Consider the following 13,947-nt stretch of genomic DNA (forward strand, 5'->3'; position numbering starts at 1 on the left):
TAAACACCATAAATATTATGGCAATAAGGATTGCAGATGTATACTAAAAGTTGAAAGACGATTCAGACTTACTGTGAAACGAGAACAGCAAATTGATACCAAAGTTATAGTATTCAATAAAGAGAATTACTTTTCTGAGTTTCAAAGTATATCTTTTAAGAGGCTGGGGTTACAGTCACCCAGATGATTCACAAATATCATAGAGACTGTGTCATGATAAAAGCAATGGTTTTGCAGGGCATCTAAGAGATTGTAAAGCTCTAGGTGTGCATATGCAGTGGTGAATCAAGCTATAAAAATGTTAGTATTGTTTTCCAGGGTCACGTGTCTTTTGGCATGCTACTGTTACCGAAAAACTCGGAATAAAGAACTTATCAACACCAATGTAGTGTAGATAAGCAGACACTTCTTTATTGACGGCCGGGTGCGCGGGCGAGTCCTCTCACGAACCACGCACACCTGAACAGCAAAATCATACACCTTATATTAAACTTACTCATACATATTCATTAGATTTCTGGGAAGTTCTTAGCATATGTAAATGTCCTTTACGCAGGCGCAGTGAAGGTCTCTGGTGGTCTTCAGAAGCCCTCTGGTGGTCTTCCATAGTCTTCCTCACTTTGTCCGATAGTTGACCTCTCTTATGTGATTCTGCGCAGTACGATTTTCGCCATCATGTATTAGATTTACATAAAGTACATTCAATGTTAATTCTTGAATTTAACGTTTCTAGTGATTGGCCCTCAGTCACACCACCTTATCAATATTCTTATACTAAAACAATCATTGGTTAATCTCACTTAACTCTACTGATTGGAATTCTCGTTAATTAGATCGAAGTAAATCTTTACCAAAGCTTCCGTGGTTAACTGATTTCAGACAATACTCGAATTCTTATAGTTACACATAATACATTTTCTTAAGTTCCTAAGTTCCTATTAAGTTGAAATTCTGACATCTGTTATCTAAGTTCTAAATGTTCCTACTAGATGATTTTAACCAATTCCTCCGGCCTTGGTACAGGGCTACACAGGGGATTTCACAGCAGCTGTTAGTTGTTGGTTAAATATATAGAATGCAATACATAATTTTGCTAAAATATTTCTTATAGTTCCATATTCCTATTAAAATTAATTCTAACTAATAACAAATCAGTAACACTACCACAAGACAGTGGCTATGTCCTAATCAGCAAAATCACAAGAGGATGCATCATAAAGGGGAGAAAAGAGTTAACTATAAAATTTGTCTGGTTCTCTTATTATAGTGATGTTGGGTAGGTTGGATCTCTGTCCAAATTTTCCCCACAGAGAATTTAAAAACAGTTTGGCAATTTGGCGTTTGTCAGGCTGCAAAACTACATCCTTCTGCCTGTAATCTTCAATGTATTGATTCAAAGAAATTAACTCAATAGTTTGATTAACTATTAAGTAGGTATTCTTTATTGGCAGCGCTGGATGCACGGGGGATCGCTCCACCCATCGTGCACACCGTCAGGTCTAATTGTGCAGGTTAAGTACATGTTCTACATACATATTCACTAGATTTCCAAGAAATATTATACATATTCATTAGTTTTCCGGGAAACTATTAGCATATGCAAATGTCCTTTACGCAGGCCCATTGAAGGTCTCTGGTGATCTTCCATAGTCTTCCTCACTTGTCTGCTATTTGACCCTCCTCAGGTGATTCTGTGCAGTATGGTCTTTTACTTGTTTTGATACATCAGTGCTTGTTAGTGCTCTTATTATCTAAGTTTTCATTAGTGATGTAAAACCATATGGCTAGTTTAAGCTAAATTATCTACAAGGACGAGAACAAAGGCAGGAGTTCTTATCTTTTCTGGCCCTATCTATTCAAGCAAGGCCTCTACTTGAGCCTTCTCGACAAGATCGTAAATTTATCAAACATTTAATTAAGTTTTGTGATTGTTCATGGTTCCTTCTTGCTCATCACTCCCAAGTACCAGTCTCTGACAGGCTTAATCCTTGACAAACACCAGTCTTTGGTATGTAAAGTTACAGAGAGACAATCATTAAGCAATTAGCAGTTCGTTCTCTATATCAGTATTTAGCTTTTTTGTCAGCATCTGAGCACCAGGCTGGGTAGCCTGAAGCTTCTTGCTTCTGGTGGAGGTGGAGTTTTATATAATCTGAGAAAAGACTGTCACCCCTCTGTTCAAAATGCCAAGCCTCAGATTTTACCAACCCTGTAGCCTTTCTCCAGAGCCTTGTTCAATTCTGAGGAACACCAGCTGCCTACAAGGGCTCTTTCTTCATCACTGTGGGTACAGAGGGATGGACAGGTTTCAGCACAAGTGTGGCACAAAGGAAACAATAGCTTGACATTTACTCTCACGGGAAGCACAGGGGAAAAGAGCCCATGAGGCAGGTACACCTCTGCTTTGACCATTCCAAAGTAGGTCATCAGCAGTGTTGAAAAAATGGGGGAAATAACGTTTGAAACCCTTGAATGCTTGGGGAAGGAAGGCTGGGTAAAAACTTTCAAGAGTCTATGAAATGCATACTCAGGCTGGGTACTTCTATGCACATGAGTTTACCACCTTGTGTGATTAACTGCACATCCATTTTTTCCTTTAGAAGCTGACTAATAGCAAAGTAACCATCACAGCTTTTGTCATTATGCGCTAGGAAAGTGTAGCCCTGAAACTTTGTTTCCATAAACAACCAAATAAAGCCTACAAGTGTCATGGTTTAACCCCAGCCAGCAACTACCCACCACACAGCCGCTCATTCACTTTCCCCCCACCCAGTGGGATGGGGGAGACAATTGGAAGAAAAAAGGTAAAACTTGTGGGTTGAGATAAGAACAGTTTAATAGGACAGAAAGGAAGAAACTGATAATGATAACAATAACAATAATAAAATGACAATAAGAATAATAAAAGAATGGGAATATACAAAACAAGTGATGCATAACGCAATTGCTCACCGCTTGCTGACCGATGCCCAGTTAGTTCCTGAGCAGCAATTTGCCCCTCCTGGCAAACTCTCCCCAGTTTATATACTAGGCATGACATCACATAGTATAGAATATTCCTTTGGCCACTTTGGGTCAGCTGTCCTGGCTGTGTCCCCTCTGGTGGTACACTCCCCTCCCCCAACCCCCATCCCCCATCCCGCCAGCAGGAAAGAAAACTTCTCCAATCAGGGAGAAGGAAAAGGAAACCCTGGAGGCCTCAGGTTGAAATTTGAACTGGCCAATAGGGATTAAATGACCACAGGTCAGATTCGACAGGGGTATAAACGGGGTCCCGCCGGAGGACATGTTGGAATCAGTCCTCCTCGGAGCAGTGGGTCTGTGGTCGGGGACTCCCCCTCAGGTCGGGGCAGGGCACTGTCCGAGGTAACTCCTCGAGGGAGAAAGCCCTCAGCTTTTAGGTGAGTGATATGCGCATTTTGAGCCATCACTTTAAATCTTGGGGATTCTTAAGTCAGCCGTGTAGTATTAATTCTCTTTACATCATTGAGCCTGTGGTTTTATAGAATGTTACCGGACTTCTAACTAACTTTTGCTGAAGAATAAATCTGAGTTTTAACACCTGTTGGATTTGGTTAATTGTGCATCCGTAATACCCTCCCAACTTCTTATGCCCCTCCAGCCTTCTTGCTGGCTGGGCATGAGAAGCTGAAAAATCCTTGACTTAGTATAAACGCTGCTTAGCAACAACTGAAAACATCAGTGTGTTATCAACATTCTTATACTAAATCCAAAACATAAGACAATGCCAGCTACTGGAAAGAAAAGTAACTCTATCCTATCCCAGCTGAAACCAGGACAACTATATATCTTTCTTTTTCCTGTCTTCTGTGGCCATCCTAGGAAAATGCCTGTGCTCACTGTATGCTGAAAACCTGCATCTGCTCCCTTTGGTGTGATTCAGAGAAATTGACTCAATAGTTTGATTAACTATTAAGTAGGTATTCTTTATTGGCAGCGCTGGATGCACGGGGGATCGCTCCACCTATCGTGCACACCGTCAGGTCTAATTGTGCAGGTTAAATACATGTTCTATATATATATTCACTAGATTTCCGAGAAATGTTATACATATTCATTAGTTTTCCGGGAAACTATTAGCATATGCAAATGTCCTTTATGCAGGCGCATTGAAGGTCTCTGGTGGTCTTCAGGAGTCCTCCGGTGGTCTTCCATAGTCTTCCTCACTTGTCCGCTATTTGACCCTTCTCAGGTGATTCTGCGCAGTATGGTCTTTTACATGTTTTAATACATCACTGCTCGTTAGTGTTCTTATTATCTAAGTTCTCAGTAGTGGTGTAAAAACCATATGGTTAGTTTAAGCTAAATTATCTACAAGGACGAGAACAAAGGCAGGAGTTCTTATCTTTTCTGGCCCTATCTATTCAAGCAAGGCCTCTACTTGAGCCTTCTCGACAAGATCGTAAATTTATCAAACATTTAATTAAGTTTTGTGATTGTTCATGGTTCCTTCTTGCTCATCACTCCCAAGTACCAGTCTCTGACAGGCTTAATCCTTGACGAGCACTAGTCTTTGGTATGTAAAGTTACAGAGAGACAATCATTAAGCAATTAGCAGTTCGTTCTCTATATCAATCCCCCCTTTTCTTTAAACCTTTGCAAATTCTTTTGCAACTATAGGATTCCACTACTCCCGAGAGACCATGTAAAATATTTTCCAGTTTCTACTTGATGTCTGATTTTATTTCGTTTCCAACTTTCGTAATTTTCTACTGTGCCCTGACAACACCACACAAAACACTTAAGCATAATGCAGACCATCATTCCTAAAGTCATTAAAATTACAACCACAATAAAAATTTGCTTTAGCCACCCGAAATTTGGCAGCCAGGATGTTAGTTTGTCCCACAATTCTCTAAATCCCCATGAGAGGTCATCATTTCTTATTTCATGTAGTATTTTGGTCTGTTTCCAAATTTCTTCTAAGTCGGTGGAGATTCTTCCACTTTGATCATCATGATCTGGAGAACCGCAGACCTGTGGGTCCTGTAGGGATGACCGTCCATGGCCTCTCAGGTGCTCTCTTTACTCTTGAATAGTGGATCCAGGCTGGCTGTTCCTTGATCTTAATAGGAGTGAAGGTCGTCAGCAACACTTGATAGGGTCCGTCCCATTTCTCCTCCAGAGGTTGTCCTGAAAAAACCTTTACATATACATAATCACTCGGTTTAAAGGGATGGATTGGTTGATCTAACCCTCTAGCCCTGGTTCCTAAAACTTGTTGATTTATATTTTCCAACTGCTTCTGGAGGGATACCATGTAGTCACACAAATACCCTGCACCCAGTTGCGTTAAATCTTCTCCTGTAAATTGAAATTGATATGGTCTCCCATACAATATTTCAAAGGGACTTAAATTTTCCTTTGTTTTTGGTTTCACTCTCATTCTAAGCAATGCCAGGGGAAGAGATTGGGGCCAAGTTAGATTAGTCTCTTGACCAATTTTTGCTATTTGTTGCTTAATTAAATGATTCATCTTTTCAACTTGCCCACTTGCCTGAGGTCTATATGGGGTATGTAACTGCCAGTCTATCTTCAAAGTTTTGCTCACCTGCTGTACTACTTTGGCACAAAAATGAGAACCTCGATCGGAAGATATTGTTGCTGGAATTCCGAAACGAGGAATGATTTCATTCAACAATATCCTAGTTACTTCTCTTGCTTTGTTTGTTCGGCAGGGGTAAGCCTCTGGCCAGCCTGAAAATGTGTCAGTGTCCTGGTTTCAGCTGGGATGTAGTTAGCTGTCTTCCTAGTAGCTGGTACAGTGCTATGTTTTGAGTTCAGTATGTGAAGAATGTTGATAACACTGATGTTTTCAGTTGTTGCTCAGTAGTGTTTAGACTAGAGTCAAGGATTTTTCAGCTTCTCATGCCCAGCCAGGGCACCTGACCCAAACTGGCCAACAGTGTATTCCATACCATGGGACGTCCCATCTAGTTTAGGAACTGGGAAGTGGGGGGGGGCAGGGATTCGCCGCTCGGGGACTGGCTGGGTGTCAGTCGGCGGGTGGTGAGCAATTGCCCTGTGCATCATTTGTACATTTCAATCCTTTTATTACTACTGTTGTCATTTTATTAGTGTTATCATTATAATTATTAGTCTCTTCTTTTCTGTTCTATTAAATCGTTCTTATCTCAACCCAGGAGTTTTACTTCTTTTCCTGATTTTCTCCCCCATCCCACTGGGTGGGGGGGGAGTGAGTGAGCGAGCGGCTGCGTGGTGCTTAGTTGCTGGCTGGGGTTAAACCACGACAGTCAGTCATGACTAACAGGTATCGGTACCCCCCTTTTCTTGGGAGCTCCGAAAAATCAATTTGCCACTGTTGTCCTGGATAATTTCCTTTGCCAGTTATCCCCAACTTTACTTTATTTGCCACATTAGGGTTATTACGTAAACAAATTTCACACTGTTGAGATATTTGTTTCACCATTGTATACAGATTGCGTCCTATTAATTTCTGATTTAAGTTTTTGTACAGGGCATCTGCTCCCCAATGTGTCTTATTATGTTCAGTTAAAACTGTTGTCCATATTAAATTGGATGGTATTACTATACGATTATCTGCTAAATGAACCCATCCATCTGACTCTACTTTACCATCCAGATCTTCAATTAATTTTAGGTCTTCCTTTGAATAATTTGGTTTCTGATTTGTACTTACAGTTTGGATTTTACCGTCTGGTATTAAGGATAATGTTTCTGCTTCCACTTCTTCTGCCACCCGCCTAGCCTCATAATCTGCTAGTCGATTTCCAATTTCTGAATCCGTGTTTCCTTTTTGGTGTCCTCGACAATGCATGATAGCTACCTTTTCTGGTTGCTTCACGGCTTCTAATAGTTTCAAGATTTCTTCTGCATGTTTTATTTGCTTTCCTTGAGCAGTTAGCAATCCTCGTTCCTTCCAAATTGCACCGTGAGCGTGAACTACTCCAAATGCATATTTAGAATCTGTCCAAATGTTTATCTTTTTCCCTTTTGCCAATTCCAATGCTCTGGTAAGGGCAATTATTTCCGCCTTTTGCGCTGAAGTTCCAGAAGGCAATGACTTAGATTCGATTACCTGTTGGGTGGTTGTGATTGCGTATCCTGCTTTACGTTGTCCCTGTTTTATAAAACTACTCCCGTCGGTATACCAGGAGTTTTCAGCATCCTCCAGAGGTTCTTCTTTGAGGTCTGGTCGACTGGAATATATAGCTTCTACTGTTTCTATGCAGTCATGTGTCACTGGTTCATCCAAAGTTCCACTAAGAAAAGAGGCTGGATTGACAATGTTAGTAACTACAATTTCCACATCATCTTGTTCTACTAACACTGCTTGGTACTTTAAGAATCTCTGGGGCGAAAGCCAATGGCTTCCTTTCTGTTCCAAAACTGCTGAAACCGTATGGGAGACTAGCACTGTTATTTTCTGTCCCATGGTAAACTTTCGGGCTTCTTGAATATTGATAACAACTGCTGCAACAGCTCGAAGGCAACCAGGCCATCCTTTGCTCACCTCGTCCAGTTGTTTGGAGAAATAAGCTACTGCTCGTTTATAGGGACCAAGTCTTTGTGCTAGTACTCCCAAAGCTATTCCTTGTCTCTCATGAGAAAACAGCCAAAACGGTTTTGAAACATCCGGCAGTCCTAGAGCAGGAGCTCTCATTAGTTCTCGTTTGAGCTGCTTAAATGCATTTTGTGTTTCTCCAGTCCAAATTACTTTTGACTGGTCTCCCTTTATCAATTCATATAATGGCTTTACCAATAATCCATAATTATATATCCAAAGGCGACACCAACCTGTCATTCCCAGAAAGGTCCGCAGCTCTTTTACTGTTTGGGGCTCCGGGGTTCGGCAAATGGCTTCTTTCCGCTCAGTCCCGAGCTCCCGTTGTCCTCCCGAGATTTCAAGTCCCAGGTAGGTCACATGCTGTCGAACCAGCTGGGCTTTCTGTTGAGAGACTCGATATCCACTTAAACCCAAAAAATTAAGAAGATTCACAGTCCATCGAATACAGCTTTCCCTGGTTTCAGTAGCTATTAAGAGATCATCCACATATTGTAACAAGATTCCTTCATTGTCTGGGGGTACCCAAGTTTCAAGCTCTTTCGCCAATTGATTTCCAAAGATAGTGGGGCTATTCTTAAAGCCTTGAGGTAATACTGTCCATGTTAGCTGAGTTCTTCTCCCGGACTCAGGATTTTCCCATTCAAAAGCAAACAAATTCTGACTCTCTGTGGCTAAGGTCAGGCAGAAGAAGGCATCCTTCAAATCCAGCACAGTAAACCAAACTTGGTTATCTTTTAGTTTTGTTAACAGAGTATATGGATTCGCGACTACTGGATGTATATCCTCAGTAATCTTATTTATGGCTCTCAGATCTTGGACTAACCTATAGCTTTTCCCGTCTGCCTTTTTAATTGGTAGTATAGGTGTATTATATTCTGATTCACACTCAATCAATATTCCATATTGTAGAAACTTGTCAATTATTTCCTTGATCCCCTTCCTATCATCTAATTTCAGGGGATATTGCTTAACTTTGACAGGTTCTTCTCCTGGTCTCAGCTTAATTACTATAGGGGCTGCATTTTTAGCTTTTCCTGGAACCTCAGAGGCCCAGACTTCAGGATATACTTGATCAACAATTTCTGGAGGTACTTCAAATTTTGGTTCAGCTTGTATTAATGCCAAGCTTAAAATGTTAATTAGCTGGTCTTCCTTGATTTTTAATTCCATTTTTCCTTTTTCAAAAACAATTTCTGCTTCCAATTGTTCTAGCAAATCACGGCCTAACAAGGATTTTGGAGATCCGGGCAAATACAGAAATTTATGTATTCCTATTTGTTTACCCAATTTATATTTAAGTGGTTTTAGGAAATAAGCCTTTTTCTGCTGGCCAGTAGCTCCCACTACAGTCACAAACTCTTCATCCTCCGGTATCAACCTTTGATTTAACACTGAATAGGACGCTCCCGTATCTACAAGAAAATCCACCTCTTGTTCTATTTTCCCTAGCTTAACTTTAACCAGTGGATCCGCTAGGGTGGATTCCCCCGGTCCCCCTCATTGACCAGAGGTAACATTAGCTACGACAGCTTGTGCTCCACTTAGCTTAGGACATTGTCCTTTCCAATGGCCTATTTCTTTACAATAAGCACGTTGGTCCGATCTTAGGAGCTGGCGTGAGCCTCCCCTCCTTCCAGTTCCCCGACCTCTCCCACGAAGGGAGTTGTCCTGCTTTCCCAGTGCAGCTACGGTAGCTGCAGCAATAGCTTTTCCATTTTTCGTCTCTCATCCCCTTCTCTGTTCCGATACCTTCTCCAAGCTTCCTCTATCAATTTTTCTAAGTCCCTTATCTCAGGCTCTTTCAGTTTCTGAAGCTTTCGCCTTATGTCTTCTGAAGATTGTCCTAAAAACAAAAAGACTAACTGTTGTTTTCCCACTTCAGATAAGGGATCTAAGGTAGTAAATTTCCGCATAGCTGCTCTTAACCGATCAAGAAACTCTGTGGGAGTTTCAGTCTGACCTTGTTTCACTGCATACAGACTTGACCAGTTAACTGCTTTTGGTATCGCATTTTCAATACCAATTTTTATCCATTCTTGATATTTTTTCAACAATCGGTAATCATGGTCATCATTAGGGTCCCAATTGGGGTCTGTTCTCGGTACGTGATTATCTACCGTACCAGGTAAAACCCCAGCAGTTATTTGAATTTGGAGCTGAGTCCAAGCATTCTTTATTATTAATTGCTTTTCAGTTTCGGTTAAGGCATCTAACATCAAATCGATGTCCTTCCAATCTGGATCTTGATTTTTAACAATTAACTCAAATCTTTTAGCAACTCCCTCAGGATCATCCCGATATCCTTTTACCATTTCCCTCCATGAATCTAAATCATTCATCGTAAATGGCACTTTAATCCTCGTAGGACCAGTAGCTCCTATTGCCTGTCTTAAGGGAGCCTGGATTATTGGACCGACCTTACTCCGGGTGCGAGCTGTAATAGGAGTAAAACCTAAATCTTTCGTGCTCGTACCTTCATCAGGCTCTTTCGCACCTGTATCATCAGTAAAATTACCTTCTACGGGTGTTGGAGGTAGTACGGGTGGTGAAAAAACAAAATCTTCTATTCTTTCCTCAGTTTCCTTTAATTTTACACATCTTTGTCCTATACTACATGCCGAACAACATCTCTTCATCTTCCCTGTAGTCCTTTTCTGCTCCTTTTCCATTGCTAACACAAGAGGATCTTGTGGGGCCAAATTAATGCCACATTCTTTCTGCCACTCTGAATGATTTCTTAAAGTGAAAAACATATCTGCGTACATCACCTCATCCCATTTTCCTTCTCGTCTCAAAAACAACATCAATTGTAACAAAGTGCTATAATTCAACGTCCCATTAAAGGGCCATTTTTCATCATCATCTAACTTATATAAAGGCCACCACTGATTGCAATATTTTATTAAAGTTTTCTTATCCACACTTCCACCTGGCGGTTCCCCTATCTCCTTCCAGTGATCCAAAATACAGCCTAAGGGGCTCTTTTTCAATATTCCACCACTTTGTTTACCTCCCATATTACTCGTTTATATTTTTACCTTTCCAACCACAAATAATCTCAACTGTATATGTAGCCCGTTCCCTCTTGTCCCAGGGAGTCCAAACCCGACACTCAGAGCATTCAATATCCCCTCCACAATCTATTTGCAACCTCTGTTTGCACCACATGCATTCCAAGACATATGAGGGCATACACTCGTTTCCTGGATGTAAAAGACACCACTCAATTACCCACATTTATACGATGCACCATACAGGGACTTTCTTACACCAACACCACAAAATGATTAAGATAATCAAACTCAAACTTACAATTACAATGCTAACATATAAATTCAAGTTCCACATCACCAGTGCGTCACACTTCGTTCGTCTCCGGCCGTACCCCTTGCAGAGTTACAAGACTGCGGATCAGAACTCCACACGCTCCGCAGCTGAGCTGCGTCTCATTTACTCAAACATTCAATCCACAGTTTTAATTGTCTTATGTTGTTTAGACCAAAATCCGCAAACGATATCCGTAATTCAGTCCCAGTAGCCGTTTACCTCATTCAGTAACCAAAAACGTCAAAATCAAATTCAAAACATAAACAAAAGCACATGAGTGGGTACCAAACCTAAAGCACACAAAGTGTATAAAAGCATACAGAGTGTACCGAAACAAAAGCACCCAAACATATACCACACCAAATGTATACCAAGGGTGCTAGCTACCTGGTATACACCATCCTGCATAAGTTTACTTTTGTCTTATGACTTATGGATAGCTTTACAAATGACCGGTCCCAAAAATAAAAGATTAAAGAATACCTTTACTCCTTTAGATGGTGTCCTTGTCTGCTCCCGCAGTGATCCGATTGAGGCGAGGAGTCCCTCCGGGAAATCCCGGGGGTACCCTAGGGAGTCCTGTTCTCAGCGGGTCCTGCAGCCGAGCAGAGCAGGTCCCATCTGGGTCGCCAGATTGATTCAGAGAAATTGACTCAATAGTTTGATTAACTATTAAGTAGGTATTCTTTATTGGCAGCACTGGATGCACGGGGGATCGCTCCACCTATCGTGCACACCGTCAGGTCTAATTGTGCAGGTTAAATACATGTTCTATATACATATTCACTAGATTTCCGAGAAATGTTATACATATTCATTAGTTTTCCGGGAAACTATTAGCATATGCAAATGTCCTTTATGCAGGCGCATTGAAGGTCTCTGGTGGTCTTCAGGAGTCCTCCGGTGGTCTTCCATAGTCTTCCTCACTTGTCCGCTATTTGACCCTTCTCAGGTGATTCTGCGCAGTATGGTCTTTTACATGTTTCAATACATCACTGCTCGTTAGTGTTCTTATTATCTAAGTTCTCAGTAGTGGTGTAAAAACCATATGGTTAGTTTAAGCTAAATTATCTACAAGGACGAGAACAAAGGCAGGAGTTCTTATCTTTTCTGGCCCTATCTATTCAAGCAAGGCCTCTACTTGAGCCTTCTCGACAAGATCGTAAATTTATCAAACATTTAATTAAGTTTTGTGATTGTTCATGGTTCCTTCTTGCTCATCACTCCCAAGTACCAGTCTCTGACAGGCTTAATCCTTGACGAGCACTAGTCTTTGGTATGTAAAGTTACAGAGAGACAATCATTAAGCAATTAGCAGTTCGTTCTCTATATCAGGTGTCTAGAAAATTGCCTGACCTACTTAAATCAGGTAAGATTTTAAATATTTTTAGTTTTATGTAAAGGGCTGATAATGTCAGCCCCTTACATGCAGTCTGAAGCTGACACATACTATGTTGTACTTTGGAACTTGATTGAACTGAATCAAGATATTTTGGTCATGTCTGCAGTACTGAAATCGGGGTGCATTATGATCTCACTGCAAGTTGTTACACTAGTCCTCATTTACAATGCTAAGGTGAAAAATTACCAGTATTGACCTTTATAAACATATCTCAATTTTATAATGGATTTGTTTAATTCTCAGAGATGTTCCCCTTTATGTCCACTCTGCTGAGGTCTGAAAATACATTTGCTGTGACATGAGAATGAGCCTTTTCTAGATTTAATATTTAAGGTCTGCACAGCTAAAAAAAAAAAAAGTGTGCATAGCCTCAAATTGTGTAAGTCATTCTCATCTACAAAGTGGGGAAAACAATTGCAAATTGTGACACATTGGCTAGTCAGTTCTGCCTTGTAAAAGAATTTCTTTGGCCAGTGGTTCCACCTCCATTAATATTCTTTACAGGTTTTATGCTGTTGCTTAATTTGTCCTGCTGAAGATAAATATTTTATTCATTCATATCTGATTTTACAAACCTAAGTGCTTGTTTACCCATCTGTCTTTGTTCATGGGAATACTTCCCCTCTGGTCAGATAACAGCCACTGTTTATAAAAACATAAGATTTTTGGGAAGTGACTTTGCCCAGAGAAGATGGAGGGTTTTAAGTCTTGCTGTTGATGGTATATAATGGGTTTCTGTGTTTGGAGTGCCTTGCAAACCTTACCCAATCTTCCCAACACACCGTTTTACAGACAGGAAACAAAGATGAAAATGTTGATGTTTTGCTGAAGCCCAGACAGGAGTTAGCTAGTTCACTAGTCTCAGCTAGAAATAGAGCTTGTTACTTGGTTTAGAATGTTGTGATAAAAGAAGCATTTTAAACAAAGCAAAACAAAAAAACCACATCTTTACAGTATCCCTGCCCCAAATGATTTTAAATCATCTCAGTGAATATCATCACTAGTGTGTGTAATCCTTAGAAATTGTTCCGGCTACCCTTGACTTTCTTATTTAGTGATGCTAGACAGAATTAGGAATACAGTCTATTCTGTCTAGAAATTATGTTTTCTGACTCATATAACTCTCAAACTGCTTTATATTTCCAGATTATTTTTTTCTAAAAAAATCACGTCCTACTGTAAAGAGATTGCAAATTCTGTTTTAATTAGTTTTTTGGTGTAAACTGGTTAACACATAAAGGATTTTGGTGTAAACTGGTTAACACATAAAGGATGAGCAAGGGAGGTGAATCGTAATTCTCTGCCTCATAGTTTTCTCTCTGCTGTTTACATACTGTTTGACTCAACATTTGTCAAAGTAATTTTGATTCATTAACATCATAAGACTTAATGTGACTTAATCAAAAGACTATAACATTTTTTCATGGAATGATTGTAAATGCTAAGGGGAATTTTAGACCTAGGAAACTTTTTTCAGTACACCACTCAACCATTTTATCTCTAAGATAAAGCACATTCTGTAGAAATTAATAGCATCATTTGATCATGCTGATATTTTTCAAGTAGCTTTATTTCTTACCAAGTCTTTTATCAAATCCAGTGTTGTGGAACAAAGTGCTTCCTTTTATGGAAGGGAATATCACTAAAA

General features: G+C 40.3%; 2 long non-coding RNA genes across 2 annotated transcripts in view; one reads left to right on the plus strand and one right to left on the minus strand.

The window, feature by feature from the left end:
• The window catches only part of LOC138683487 (uncharacterized), a 162,351-nt gene extending 160,514 nt beyond the window's left edge, over positions 1-1,837 (minus strand). The window contains exon 1 of the long non-coding RNA XR_011323002.1: positions 1,492-1,837. This is a non-coding gene — a long non-coding RNA (uncharacterized lncRNA). The remainder of the gene's footprint in view (positions 1-1,491) is intronic.
• A 2,156-nt stretch (positions 1,838-3,993) lies between these two features.
• Positions 3,994-11,860, plus strand: LOC138683458 (uncharacterized). The gene is made up of 3 exons (XR_011322983.1): positions 3,994-4,018; positions 4,126-4,226; positions 11,762-11,860. It is a non-coding gene; the product is annotated as an uncharacterized lncRNA (long non-coding RNA).
• Positions 11,861-13,947: the final 2,087 nt, after the last annotated feature.

Source organism: Haliaeetus albicilla, chromosome W (genome assembly GCF_947461875.1).
Source record: "Haliaeetus albicilla chromosome W, bHalAlb1.1, whole genome shotgun sequence".
NCBI lineage: Eukaryota > Metazoa > Chordata > Aves > Accipitriformes > Accipitridae > Haliaeetus > Haliaeetus albicilla.